The following is a 12,321-nucleotide window of genomic DNA, read 5'->3' on the forward strand; positions in this document are numbered from 1 at the left end:
ATGGTGCAATTGAAGACATTTTAGTCCTGACAATTTGTGTAGTTGCTGTTTACAAAGATTTTTTTGATTGTTCAATTTTCAAAAATGGACCCTTATGACTGGTTTTGTGGTCCAGGGTCTATATATATCTCTCAAAAAATTAGAATACTGTGAAAAAGTTCATTTTTTTTTTTTGTTTGTATCTTATTATTTTAAAAACTGAAACTTTCTAGATTCAGTACATGTAAAGTTTTAAAGATTAAAGCTCATGACCTAGATCAAGATGAAGCATCAGTTAACATTAGTTATCATGAACAAACAATAAACAAATTTATTATTAACAAACAAAACAAAGATTAATGAATAATTTTCCATATATTTTTTTCATGTTCGATAATGCATTGAATCAGTTTAGAACCTTTAGATAGCGCAGGTCATTCAGTCTGCTAGCTATCGACACCATTCACCACATGGCACAAGTTGATTGACCTCTGTTGGCTCTGCAGTCAGTAAGATTGTTTGTTCAGCATTTAAATATCTTAGTTCAGTGTTTGGTGTAAGCTGGTACCTCTGAATCCATCCCCCTCCCCTAACTCCACATATCTCGATATTCTGCTGGGTTTATGTATGCATATATAAACAGCAGCAGCAGCATATCTCTGATGCTCACAGTACTGTGTCTGTCTATGCATGATCTAGTCTTCACTGGCCTGGGCGATATGGGCGCATTATGGTGAGCATATCTAAAATAAAGTCATTTCTTCTCATCATTTCCTATTTCTTATCTTTTTTTTTCTATTCAAAAATATAACCATTTGTTCTGCAGAAACACTTTGTGAAACTCTTAAGATGAAGTTAAAATACTTGTAAGGAACTGATCATTTTCAGTGTTATTTTTAGTATGGACCTGAAAACCTGCTGCCCATCTACAGAGACAAAGTTGTTTTGGTTGCAGGCATTATCTCTCCCAATCAGTTTGAAGCTGAATATGCGTCCTGTTATGCTGATTTCTTGTTTATGTTTATCGAAATCTAAGGCCTTGTGTTCTCCAGGATTCCCATGCATCCTGGAAAACCTGGAAAATTTAATGACTCATTTTCCAGTTTTGGAAAACACATGGAAAATGACGAAAATGGGAAATGTCCTGGAAAATTATGAAAAAAAAAGGTTTTCTCCTTTAGCCAAGCCAAAAACAAATAATGCTAGTAGAAGAAAATGATTGAAATGCCACAAATCATAACCGGCCAGTTTCTGCTCCAAACACGCAATTAGTCAGCTTTTGTTTTATTTCAGCTGATCTCTGTTCCGGACAAACTGTATTGCAAGCAAATGTCATTTGTGTGGAAATACTATGAAGTCTGTATATGGCACATTAACAAAGGCCAGAGTGTGTTTACAGTATGTGAATGTATCTCTGAGGAGAACTCAGCGATTCTCTCAACTCAGAGAAGCTTAGGTGGTATTTTCTATTTTTTTATCTTGTCACTGTATTATCCATATTAAGTACTAAGTGCAGTGCTGCTTTGTTTACAGTGGTAACCAGGGAAACACTGTATTACTGCTGTTCCATAAGCACCACCTGCTGTCAGAGAGTGAATCTGCACTCTCAATCAACCAGTGTGCTGTTTTTGTTTCTTGCTGATATTTTTTATGTTGCATAATTTCACAAAGATAAATTGGATCAGAAACTGCTCATGTATGTAGAATCTTTCTATGGATCATAGGGCTGGACAAAATGCCCAAAATTTAATTTCTTAATTTCGATTGATGCGATATAATTCTGATATTGACATGAACAATAGGTTAAAAAGCCTCAAAATTACTGCCTAGAACGCCCACAACAGATGGTTATACAAATTTCTGAAAAATTTGCCAGGTCTATAAAACCTCCTCTTATAAAACTATTGTAATGTGGAGAGGGAGACGAGAGGCGAGGGGATCCATGCGCATGCTTTTATTCAATGGACGAGACAAATACATGGTCAAGCAGGCAGGGTCAGATCAACAACGAACAGGTATGTAGGGACGCGACACAAAAGTAGTCCGTAAGGCAGGCGTGGGTCGATCAGCGGCGAACATAATCCATGACGCGAGGCAGAGGGGTAATCTTTACAACGAGCAGGAGTCCAGAAGGCAGGCGGCGAGACAGACGAAAATGAGGTGGCCAGGCGAGAATACTAAACTAAGGGAACTCAGGAAGTAGGGAAACTCGGGAACTAGGAAACTAAGGAACAGACACTGAAAAGGTGCTAGCAATAGGGGAGCGCTAAACGCAACCAAGACAGTTCTCCACATAACACTCCACAATACTCGGTAACTTACCGACGGAAAGTCCGGGGCTTAAATAGGGCTTCTGATTGGCCACAGGTGTTGGCGCAATCAGCGGGAAGGATGAAGGGAGATGTAGTCTGGGATGTAGTGCAACAGTCAGTGTATAATGACAAGGCCAGAGCGACATCTGGTGGTGAGCAGACGGAAGGTCACCAACCAGATTCATGACATAGCCCCCCCCCCCAAAGAGCGGCTTCCCGAAACGCTCCAACCGGCCAACAGTCCAGGGGAGCGGTGGGGCGGGGGTGAGACAGGGCGAGGGTTGGCGGACCAGGTCCATGCGGAGGACCCGGTGACTGAGGCTGGACCGGCAGGGCAGGAACCCTCCAGGGCGGGGCAGGAGCCCTCCAGGGCAGAGCAGGAGGCGCAGAAGCCCTCCAGGGCGGAGCAGGAGGCGCAGGAGCCCTCCAGGGCAGAGCAGGCACCCGCGTCATGGACTGGGACCTGGGGAGAGCAGGGACAGAGGCGACAGACAGAACAAGGAGAGAAGCAGAGAGTTCAAAGGTTAATGCCGCCTCCTTAGGAGGTTCTACAGTGACAGCTGACACCTCAGGCATTGGCGCAGCTTCTCTGACAGGAGAGGCCTCTGGAGCGGACTTGTGATCAGACGAGACCTCTGGAGCAGACTTGTGATCAGATGAGACCTCTGGAGCAGACTTGTGATCAGATGAAACCTCTGAAGCAGACTTGTGATCAGACGAGACCTCTGGAGCAGACCTGAGATCAGACGAGACCTCTGGAGCAAATCCTGAGATCGGACGGGACCTCTGGAGCAGACCTGAGATCAGACGGGACCTCTGGAGCAGACTTGAGATCAGACGAGACCTCATGGGCATACTTGTGAACAGACGAGACCTCAGGAGCACAGTGTGCAGCCCACACACACCAAATGGCAACCGCCATTAAGGGAAGAGCTGCAGCAGGTGGCAGGACCTCTTTAATGGTTTGATTAGGAGGAGCAGATGCCACTGGGATGTTTGCAGCTCGCACTGAAACTAGTGGTGGATCCAGCACGCTGGCCATCATGACAGGCCGTGACCTTGGGGTGTCAGACGAGACACGGCGAGGCTCTGGGCCGTCAGACGGAACGTGACTTGACTCGGGAAACGCAGCTGTAACTTGACTTGACTTGGGAAACGCAGCTCCAACTTGACTTGACTCGGGAAACGCAGCTGTAACTTCGCTTGGGTCAGGGGTAGCAGCTGTGACGTGATGGAGCTCCGTTTTTGCCGCCATTTTGTGAACGGGCACCATAGTCGCCGCCATTGCATGAGCGCGCTCCAGCGCAGCCGCCATTTGACGAACGGGTTGCACGGCCGGTGTTACCGTGATGTCGTGTTGCTCCTCCGCGACACCCACGGTAAACGATGAGCCCACACACAACAAAGCATAATCCAGAAAAGCAGCTAGAGATGAGCGCGGACCCCCCGCGTTTGCAAGTGATGCAAAAAATGCTGTTATGAAGTATAACAGCACTGGGAAGTTTTTATGATGTACCACTGTCCGCACTCACAGCTCTCTTCCATTCACATTTCCATTCAGCAAAAGTTTATTTATCCATTATTTGTTGTCAGTATATGTAAAGGACAATGTAAATCCATCTGGTTGTTATCGCAGAATAAAGCTCGACAGACTTGTCAGTTCTTGTATTGAAGCTGAAGGGCTTTATGTTGCAATAACAACTGGTTGGATGTACATTATCCTGCTTATTACATGCTACCTGTCACAAAACTAAATAATTAGACACAAAATACTGATTTGAGTTGAAATATTTGAATCCAAAGCTTCTGTAAAGAAAGCAGTTGCTAGCAAGCCGCAAATTCAAACCAGACGCCATAATTATGCTGATTAAAAGTCATTTATTTAAGATTACACTGTTTTAAAATCAAACCAGTTTGTTAGTTATTTTACAATCCATTACAATCGTCACAAAGTGGCAGCAGCTGCATTTGTATGAAACAAGAAAGGTGGGTCCACGATACCAGGTTGACATATTTATATAATTGTACATTGAATATTGTTCATTCATCTTTGGAACACAAATTAAGATTTTTAATGAAATCCGAAAGCTTTTGATGAAGCTTTGAATACGTTTTGTTAGTGATGGCCACTTTCGAAGCACTGCTTCATGAAGCTTCGAAACCCTAACGAATCAATTGTTTCAAAACAGTGGTTCTGAGCTTGTATCAAACTGCCGAAGGTCAGAAAGAAGGTCTTACAAGTTTGGAACAGCATGAGGGTGAGTAATTAATGACAGATTTTTGATTTTTGGGTGAACTAATCCTTTTACATGCATTTATTTTGTCTTGTTGCTATACTATTGAAACATCAGTTTAACCTGTAGTAACTGTAATACTGCAGACCTTATGTGAGCAGAAACTCAAACTGTTGCCTATAGTTCAGGTGATGAATCTGCTGCATTCAATGGGTCCAGACGCAGTAGTCGTTACCAGCTCTGACCTGCCCTCTCTTCTGGGGGATCAGTATCTGGTTGCTCTGGGCAGCCAGAGAAGAGGTGATTTTGACATTTCATTTTAAGTTGGAGCCCAATGCATTCAAGCTTACAGCTCTTTTCTTCAGCCTGGGTAGAGTAAGTTGCAGTTATCTCTGAGAATTCAGTTGCCTCATTTTGCATATCTTGTTTTAAAGGTTACACATGGTAGCTTGTCTCTGAGATAAACATGCATGTGTGATCACAAAATTACTGTTGTTTGGCAACCAATGGAGCTAGACACACCAACTACTGCTTCTGTCTCTTTTTTTTTTTTCCCCTGACAAAAATAGTGTTTATTTAGACGCAGGTCTTTACGACCACATCAAACAGGAGACTTATAAAGTGGAGCTTATAAATATGATAAAGTGACAGAGAGCAGTCTTATAACTGACAGAGAGGTAGGTATAAGGTAGCTAGCAGACCAATGCTGCACAAAGTGGCTGGTGCAGGTCTGTGAGTGTGTGAATAAGGTAGAAAATATACTTTATAGTTTCTGTACTGTAATAGATGATGTCAATTAGCACTGCATCATTCAAGTTTATTTTATTAAGTATACTTAAGTAAAGTATATTTTTTTAAGTATACTTTATGTAGTAAGTATACAAATATCAGTGTACTAGTAGTATACTTGTAAGTGTACTATTTCAATACTCCTTGGGGCTAAATTGGTCCACTTTCTAGTATATAAAAGTATAATTTTAAGTGTACTTAAAGTATAACAGTAGTAAACTGAGTACACAACTAGTTTACATCTAAGTTTTTAGTTTGTACTGCAACAATACTAAAAGTGAACTTATATGTATACTTATATAGTTTACTTATTAAATACTTGTAGCATTTTTAGTACACTTTGAAGTATAGTCAGTAAACTACTAGTTTAGTAGTTTCATACTGCAAGTATACTCTTTAAGTGAACTTTACATCATAACTTTACATCATACTTTAAGTATTCTACTATGTCCCTATTTAGGTATTATTTTTTTTGTATATATTTTGTTAGATGAATATCTGAACATACAAAACATCAAAAGAAAGAACAGTGACATTTAATTCTAAAAAACATTTAATTCTAGCTTCATGCATTCTTTTTTTATAAACACTTGAATGTGGGTAAGTTTTATAAATAAAAAAAAATAAAGAAATAAATAAACAATATTTTGAACAAAACGCTGAAAAAAGAAGTTTAGAATAATAATCAAAACATGGATGGAGTTGATCAACACCCCAAACCTTGACAGTCCATATTCCATAACGTTACACAGTTTTGATGCTGTTTTATGTCTGATGATTGTGTTAGATTACATGTGGAAGCATCTATTATTTTGGTTTCTTCTTCACTTGTGTTTTGTAAATTCTGTACAGAGGATGTGTAATAGCGCCCCCTGCCATATAACAATGAAAACATGGATTCTCTAAGCTTAGTATAGTATAGCATAGAAATAGTCTAAATAAATCAGTATAAATCAGTTATACTTAAACATCATTTTTAAGCATATGAGAAGTACATAAAGCACATTTCTGAGAAATATTTGAAAAGTAGACAAAGTATACTGTACTATTTTTAGTTTAAAGGAAGTATACTAATAGCACACTTGAATAAACTTCTTTTTCATAAGGAATGCTTTATTTATTTATTGTGTTTATTGTCTTATCGTTTCATCAGTTCATTCTGCTTTTTATTTAGTTTGGATAAAGCGATAGATGGATGCCTTTGTCCATATTAGGGATTTCCAGCTCTATGCAGGAGGTTACTTCTCTTTCAGTGCAGAACGTCTTTATCTTATTTTCATATAATAAAATGCTACAGTGGCTTTTTTGGCATTTTACCTTTATTGTATAGGACAGATCAGTGCAGATCAATCATTCAGTGCAATTGTGCGTATGCTTTAGACACTTACATTGTTTTCGCTCTGTCCATGCAATAAATGCACAGCCTTTAGCTGCTCAGGTAATGTTAATGGCATGAACGAGAGAGCCATTGAAAAACTACAGAAAAGTACAGTAAAACCTCTTTACTTTAGCATTACTGGCCACAAGTAGTAAGGAAAGTGATCACACATTGGCTGCTCAATAGAGCTATTGATAGAACTAGACGATTGAGCGTGACCACAATCCTGTGACAGGCGGTAAATAGTGGAGCGCGTGAAGGACAGATGTAAGAGCACGAACAGCTCTATTTAAGGTTTCCATTAATTCGTGCTTGTAGTAATTTAATGTGTATATATTTTGAAAGCATTGAATCACTATAGGAATCGTGATTCATTCGATTCTTAGTGTTTTAAATCAATTACTGTCCAAAATCAATGATTTACGATTCAAAAATCCATTCACCATTAAACAAAAAATAAGAAATGATGACTATGTTGTTCTATGATGACTCATGGATTCAGCCCTCTACAGATAATAGTTGTGTCTCAAATTATGCACTATGTACTTAACCAAGTAGTGTATGAATTATATAAGGTTGTTTTGTCATTCATAATCGTAGTCTGATACTTAAAGCTGTGACATTTGAGTGTCTAACATTACACTTTTTTTTCCTCAGGTAATTAAGTGCATCATCTGGGTATTCAAAGTGCACTTTTTTCTTTCTAGAAAATTCTACTTGCACTGTTTATACTACAAAATGACATAGTATAATTAGAATGTGAATTATATTCCCTTAAACGTCACCCCTCATTTTTGAACATAGACATTAAAGTGCACTATCCAAACTTAAATTGTTATTATTCATGAATGCTTTGGAATACAGACCTATAATGTTGGACTATTTTTTGACAGTTTGCAGATTATTGCAAAATATTGAAGTATCAAAAAGTTATAAAAATGAAAATTTACTATAAAGAAATTGCACTGTACCAATTTTTATTTTATTTTATACAAAATAAATATTTTACAAAATATTTTTACCAAAATTACGATAAAATTAAAGCTTTATGTCTAAATAAGTTATGTTCCAAATTTGAAGTTGATATTAAAAAAAATGTAGGTTCTTGTGACAATATACCATAGGCACCAAACATGTGGGCTTGAGCTCCCACGAAAAAACACAAGATGGTCTCAATGATGGTTCATTTTAACCAATAAAAAAAATGGATTGCTGCTTGTATGACTTTATTCTCGTTTTCATAGTTAATATGAGGTCGTTTTTTGCCATTATTTTAATGGCAAATGTCAACAAGAGCGCATTATTGTAATACAAGAGAATGCCAGCACAAATCTTTTTCAGCGGGCTTGCTCTCCAATATAGAGATCATGGCTCATGGCTCCCTCAGATATTACGTGTGCGCCCTCAAAATTTGTCCCGTGTATGCGTGCATACGAAGTGCTTACTTTAAACAGGTATTTATTAAATCATTCTATTTAGAGAAGCGTAGCCCTCATAGAAAGAATGTGTGTTGGTTACTAAATAATGCATTTGTCTGTGCATTTCACTTCGTAAGATAAATTTTGTGTAGTGATTTATCAAACACACCATCCAACGGAGTATACTCTAGAAAAAACAAACAAACAAACAAACAAAAAAAAAACAGTGTAATTAATTACAGAGTAATGAGGATGAAACATTTGAAAATATTAAATTTGTTGCTAATGTGTATGCTAACTCATCCCAGTTATTATTTAGTCTCAGAAACACTGGTAAAAATGTGTTATATATATATATATATATATATATATATATATATGTATATATATATATATATTGTATATTGTATATTGTATATTATACAGGGTGGGCCATTTATATGGATACATCACACATCAAACTTATTGGGAATTTCACAAGAAAAACAATGGTGTGCTTGGTTTTAACGTAACTTTATTCTTTCATGAGTTATTTACAAGTTTCTGACCACTTATAATGTGCCACAAACAGGACGTTAATATCACCAACCATTCCCATTTTATTAAGGTGTATCCATATAAATGGCCCACCCTGTATATTATATACAAAACAATGATAAAAGAGTTTGTTTACTGTGAACATACTCTGGTTTGACTGCACTTTTAGTTAATCAACCAAAAGGTATGTATATGTGAAGGTAAGTTCACCTTGCCTTCTTGAAAACACCTCAGTATGTAGAACTTTGTTTTCCATAGAATGTTGTTTAGAATTCACTTTTGGTATTGGCCTGATGAAGGCCAGTGTATACAGACATGTTGGCAATTGAAACAGTATTGTTCTTTTTACTTCACAAGTGCTGCTGGTATTTCTTTAAAAATGACCTTAATGTGAGGACACATTCTTTCACTGGTATGGAGGAGTGTTTCTCTGTGTGTGTGCTTCTAAATTCTCGCTGTAGTATTTTTGCAGCTGCCGCCATGTTGTGAAGATGCTGTGTGTTTTGTAGCAAAAGCAAAACTACTTTGTTTGGGCTTCCAAAAGAGGACACAACTACAAATCAGTGGTTAAACGCTGTTCCAGAAAAGTACAAACTAAATATTTGAGTGTGTGCAGTGCGTTTTACAGCTACTGACTACTCAAATGTGAGTTTTGAGCAGTGTAGAGTAGGGCTTGCTGTTTGTCGTTTCTACGATCATAAATGCATACATGGTTTTATGTTTACGTAGTAACGCAACGTCAGACAATATAAGTCATTATAAACAGTAATTATCTCCCCAGTGGATGCAAAAAATGCCTTGTTTATAATGGGTTTCATTGTCTTTGTCTTGTCGAGCCAGGACACGGCGCTAAAATATGGTAACAGCTTGAGGTATTCGACCAATCACAGTGCACTGAAAAGCCGGCTAATCAGAACACACCACGCTTTTCAGAAAGCTTTGTAAAAAAAAAAAAAAAAAAATCGACTTGTTTCAGAAAGGCAGGGCAGAGAGGAGCAACAATACTGTATGGTATGTGGAAAATGTTTTGAACCTTAAACCACGTAAACACATTACATTACACCAAATACACAAAATAATGTTCTTTTCCAAAGACTGGAGTTGAGATCTACTGCTTTAATATGTCCTTCACAACACTGTGAATAGTTTAGCAACATTTTTAAGTCTTTGCACTTTCAGACTTCAAATACATGATATGAAATATCAACTTGTTATTCACTTCATATAATATCACCTTGACACAAGAGGCCTATATCACAAAGCAAGTTTAAGCAGCTACCCAGAGTGACCTTGGATTTTTTCAGTTCATGGTGGATGTTTTTTTTTTTTACACTGTCCATCACCATAGTGACTAATGCTATACAGCCCATCTGCTCCAGGGCAGGCTTTGTTCTGCATAAGAGATCACAAGACACTGGAGACACTGCAATCCCTGTTAAACCCTACAGCAACACTTCACACGAAAAGACTGCTGTAGACAAAATTCTATATTAACATGTAAAGTCAGCATATTAAAATAGTATTAATGGTATGCATTTTTTGTCAAATTACATGCTGGTGATGCTGGTGAAAAACGAGGATCAGTGCTACCTAAGCATATACCGCTATGTGGAGAAAAGAAAAAAAAATTGACTTATGAAGATCTAGTAAAGTCTACAGAGCTGTTGATCCGGGTTAGTTTACAAACCCTTCATGCGTTACCTTAAAATACTTTTTCTCAAAAAACAAAATCGAAACCAGACTAGTTTCAAACGTTGTGAGACCACTGAACTAAAGCAGGTTGGATATGTTTAGTTTTGTCTACTTCTGTAACTGTGAACTTGTTCACTGGCTTCGTGACAGGCTTCATTTAACTAAAGGAACTCTTAGCTGAAAGCTCTAGAATCTTTTGTTTACAGATGACACATGAAATATTCTTATCCATTTTATTCATCTTGTTAATTAACTGATTAATTTACAAGTTTTAAGTCAATGCTCAATTACATTTGGCTGAATATTTTATGGTAATTATAAATATAAAAACAGAAATGATTGTGAACCTAGCAGTGAGCAGCTGAGAAAAAATAGCAAAATTGTCAAGATATTCATTATTTATGTATGTACGTACTTGTATGCGAATTGCATGCCATGACATGCATGTAAAACTTGACGAAGAAAGCAGTGAAGCTGCAAAAACACACAACACAAGCAAAGCTCCCAAATATGTTGCCAAGACTTGTAGTGCTTGTGTAGTGCTGCTGTTTTGATTAGCCAAGTGGTCCCACTTTATATTAGGTACCCTTAACTACCATGTACCTACATCAAAAAATAAGTACAATTGGTGGTATTGGTAGGTTTAAGGGTGGGTTAAGGTCCAAAGTGTGGGTCAACAGTATAATTAAGTTGGCTTGAGAAAGCCAACTTACTGAAATCCGACTTAAACTTATAGTTAAGTTGGCTTGAGAAAGCCAGCTTACTGAAATCCGACTTAAACTTATAGTTATTATTAAGTTGGCTTGAGAAAGCCAACTTACTGAAATGCTATTTAAACTTATTAAGTTGGCTTGAGAAAGCCAACTTACTGAAATCCGACTTAAACTTAAAGTTATTAGTGGTGCTTGCCAAAGGCGAAGCATCACTATTATTATCTCACCGACTTATTAGTGGTGCTTGCCAAAGGCAAAGCATCACTATTATTATCTCACATACTTATTATTAGTGGTGCTTGCGAAGCAAAGCATCACTATTGTAATCTTGCATACTTATTATTAGTGGTGCTTGCAAAGCAAAGCATCACTATTGTAATCTTGCATACTTATTAGTGGTGCTTGCGAAGCAAAGCATCACTATTATTATCTCACATACTTATTATTATTAGTGGTGCTTGCCAAAGGCGAAGCATCACTATTATTATCTCACATACTTATTAGTGGTGCTTGCCAAAGGCGAAGCATCACTATTATTATCTCACATACTTATTAGTGGTGCTTGCCGAAGGCAAAGCATCACTATTATTATCTCACATACTTATTATTATTAGTGGTGCTTGCCGAAGGCAAAGCATCACTATTATTATCTCACATACTTATTATTAGTGGTGCTTGCCAAAGGCGAAGCATCACTATTATTATCTCACATACTTATTATTCTTCTTATTTTTCTTCCGTACAAATTTCGGCGCGTAACTAGTCCCGCAGTTTTTGTCACAGACCCATGAAACGGGCGTCAAAACGTGCGGCCTATTCGGGAATGGTGTGCTATGACTTTTATAAGCGATCGGGGGTACGATGGTCGCACACGGGGCGAAAAATCAGCCGAAAAATCCCATAGACAATGCATTACGGCCAACTTTGAGGGGTCGTAGCGCAGAGCGAGAATTTCGTAGAAACATGCGATTCACCACATCTGGAGAGGTTTGCAAGCTGTGCGAGAACATACCTCACAATGGGGTATAAGTTGTACCCCTGGGGCGCAAGAGCCCCCCAAAGTGGCCCCATTGACATACTATGGGGAGGGACGGCCCATGAAAAGCATGTTTTTTTTCCTACTATGGTAATTTACATAGGAATTTTGCATTGAACATAACTCTGCATCACAATGTCATAGAGACATGGGGGAGGGCTCATTTAACTCAGACAACCAATCAGACTCTCAGAATCACTGTGAAGCTGTTAAGCCACGCCCTAGCAACCATT

At 38.1% G+C, this 12,321-nt stretch overlaps 1 protein-coding gene across 2 annotated transcripts in view; it reads right to left on the minus strand.

Moving 5' to 3' along the window:
• Window positions 1–2,734: 2,734 nt before the first annotated feature.
• Window positions 2,735–12,321, minus strand: part of si:ch211-141e20.2 (nectin-2) — an 81,129-nt gene continuing 71,542 nt past the window's right edge. Inside the window, exon 9 of one of the 2 annotated variants that reach the window (XM_051119757.1) lies at window positions 2,735–2,754. The gene's annotated coding sequence lies outside the window, so the exon portion shown is untranslated. Of the gene's footprint in view, window positions 2,755–9,605; window positions 10,119–12,321 lie in introns of those variants that run through there. The other variant, XM_051119756.1, reaches the window with a different exon arrangement.

Source organism: Labeo rohita, chromosome 9 (assembly GCF_022985175.1).
Source record: "Labeo rohita strain BAU-BD-2019 chromosome 9, IGBB_LRoh.1.0, whole genome shotgun sequence".
NCBI classification, from domain to species: Eukaryota; Metazoa; Chordata; class Actinopteri; order Cypriniformes; family Cyprinidae; genus Labeo; species Labeo rohita.